Source organism: Schistocerca piceifrons, chromosome 1, assembly GCF_021461385.2.
Source record: "Schistocerca piceifrons isolate TAMUIC-IGC-003096 chromosome 1, iqSchPice1.1, whole genome shotgun sequence".
NCBI lineage: Eukaryota > Metazoa > Arthropoda > Insecta > Orthoptera > Acrididae > Schistocerca > Schistocerca piceifrons.
Genome location: NC_060138.1, coordinates 169254229 through 169257327, shown reverse-complemented (window position 1 = coordinate 169257327; position 3099 = coordinate 169254229). Strand labels below are relative to the sequence as shown.

The 3099-nt window shown below is 47.4% G+C and overlaps 1 pseudogene; it reads right to left on the bottom strand.

Moving 5' to 3' along the window:
* Window positions 1–213: 213 nt before the first annotated feature.
* On the bottom strand, window positions 214–331 carry LOC124724525 (annotated as a pseudogene).
* Between the last annotated feature and the right edge of the window lie 2768 nt (window positions 332–3099).

The following is a 3099-nucleotide window of genomic DNA, read 5'->3' as shown; positions in this document are numbered from 1 at the left end:
GTTCACGTCCTACAAGCACTCCATCTTCAGGCCACAAGCGGCCCACCGGGACCATCCGACCACCGCGTCATCCTTAGATGAGGATGCGGATAGGAGGGGTGTGTGGTCAGCACACTGCTCTCCCGGACGTTATGATGGTTTTCTTTGACCGGAGCCGCTACTTTTCGGTCGAATAGCTCCTCGGCATCACGAGGCTGAGGGAACCCCGAAAAATGGCAACAGCGCAAGGCGGCCTGGATGGTCACCCATCCGGGTGCCGGCCACGTCCGACAGCGCTTAACTTCGGTGATCTGATGGGAACCGGTGTATCCACTGCGGCAAGGCCGTTGCCTTCATATCCTACAAGGTTAGGAGGAAATAGTTTTGAATGGAGAGCCGTGATTAGCTCCATCCAAAACGGACACTTGAGTGACAGATGCTTGGTAGCGAGTATGTAGCACATTCCAGCGAGAGGAGGCGAGCAGGACAATCAGAGAGCAAGGCTTCTCTGAGACACTGCTGGCGGCGAGTTCAGTGACTAGTCCCTGTCTTACTTAGTACAGTCCTGATTGCAGTACTTGAAGTACGAGCAGTTTATTATCTGTAGAAAGAGGAACCGGTTGGTGCACCATTGTGGCGCTTTCAGTATTGAGAAGTGCTCATTTATGCTCGTGACGCTTCTGCTTGCGGCCAATGTAGGCAAGCAGACTGAATAATCTCGGGAACGATTCCAATAACTGAGTATCTTCAGCCATAGGAGTTTTGTGACGCAATAATACGTCCATTGTGAAGCCGTATTTCTTTTTTGGACGTCACGCTGCACCTCCACGATTCTGCCAATCTTCAACGGTGCGGAAGATCCACACTTTGTCAATCACTTGAGTGATACCGGCGCATCGAGCTAATGCAGGGAGCAGTAAAGTTAAATTTGTGCAGTCCCACTAGTTCGTCTCTCTGAGTTCTTCATTGTCTACGCCAGCTTAGGTGGTGGAACTAACAAAAGGGTTGAGAGGTGGCATGAGCCCCCTCTCATATTTCTATCTTACGATTTTCCTCTAATTGCATGCAGTGAAAAGTCGCTATTCCTTCACACGCGGACTTCCCACGCAGCGTCTCTCGTCACCCGGGTGGTCTGGTGACAGGCGGGCTCTGCTGATCTGGAAAGGGTTAAGCCGACGGGTGTGAGGAAGTCGAGTGAGTGCTTTGCAGACGCCGACATTGTCAAAAGACACGCCCGGAGGGGTCTGAAGTAGCAGCTGGGCTAGAGGTTCCGTTACTTCGCAGAATCTTAGCGAAAACCCTTTCTGGCGGGCTACCAGCGAGGCGTGGGAATGACTTGTGTACCCAGGCAGTTGTGACGGGAAAATTCCCGCGCTTTCTGCAAAATAGTAACTGTGATTGGCTTGCTCAGGGCATAGCTCCGTGACGTAGCAAAATCAGCGCAGAAATTGGCGCCAAGAATTGGTGGAATGGTAGTGCTCCGGCAATGGAGTGGAATTTTCCGCCGGTTTTCGAGTTGCTGATTGGAACGTTTAACCACGGCCACTGTCGTGGGGGCGGGAATGTTGTGTGTTCGGCCTGTACGGGTGCTCTAGGTAGCCGGCTCTCGCCTTTCGGTCGAGGACGTCGAAGCAACCAGCCATCGCGTCCGGTACGCCAAATCGTGTTCTTGCAGTTAAGAAGACAGATTGGTAAGGTATGTCTGCAGCACCGGCAGACAGGGATTTTCCTAGGTGATAATCAGAGCTCAGCAGAGCGCGCCTGTTCATCTTTTTCTAACTTTGTTCTGTCTTGAGTAGCAGCAATTAATGTTGGGTTGGCAATGTGTTTTCTCTTAAGATTTGAGTTGCAAGGAATTGGCTCCACATACCACTTCGTCATAATCCTCACAATCTAGTTTAGGGACAACTTCACATTCACAGCGTGTGTTTGAGTATCCAATTTGATGTATTGTAAATGTTTCATGTGTTTTTGTTTATTATTTTGTGTTTAGTCTTAATAAATCATATTGTTATTTTTGGACAGAACTTTCATTCTGTTAATCGGTAGAGCAACCCTATCATTCCTCACTATGTTAATGAAACCTTCGTTTATTTAACTTATTTATCAAATTAAATTATTACAGGTGCCAAACTCTCTTCTACTCCACTGGCAGTGTTGATTAGAGTCTGTTCGCATTTTTTTTTTTAATCCTTGTGCAACAGCAAAAGTCGGAGTTAGAATAGGGGGGCTTAGAGCATCATTTACATATGTAGATTCTAGAAGAATTTAGTGTTAAATACACTGCTAGCCCCGGCACCTCGCAGGGTTAACAGTATCAATCTTCGCAGCGTTCGTAACGAACATAACAGGGGACGCGTGTGGGCAGCTAAGTGTTGTGCCAGTCTTGAATAAGGTAAGGGAAACCTTCCTTTCTCATTTAATTAGAATTAGTCCCTATATTACCCTGAATACATTAGATAAGGAACAAATATATAGGAAAGGATGAATTAAATTAATTTTTTATGCCAAGCATACCTCAGTGTTGTTGCGAAAAACAGAGCGAAGCGATAAATGGGTCAAATGGCTCTGAGCACTATGCGACTTAACATCTGAGGTCATCAGTCCCCTAGAACTTGTAACTACTGAAACCTAACTACCCCAAGGACATCACACACGTCCTCTCCCGAGGCAAGATTCGAACCTGCGACCGTAGCGGTCGCGCGGTTCCAGACTGAAGCGCCTAGAACCGCTCGGCCACACTGGCCGGCAGCGAAGCGATAAATCCACTGCTAATACCACTGGTGGCATGTTGCAATCTTCATGATTTCAGAGATAGATTTCTTTCACATATTTCACTGTTGTGTCGCTCCCAATTTTGATGTTAAGCAAGTCGTTATTCTCCATCATCACCTCCATCTTTGCTCTGTTTATCCTTAAGCGCTAGCTGTATCTGTCCATTCCTTTCAGCAGATCTTGTAAGTGCTCACTCCATACAGTCAGGATACTCACGTCGTCTGTGATTCTTAACTTTTGTACCGGTTTCCCATACACTTCTTTCATCGCTTTTTAGGCGAACAAGTTTAACAAGGCGCCCATCTGCAACAGTGCGTCACACCCCTTCTAATAGCAATTCGTCTC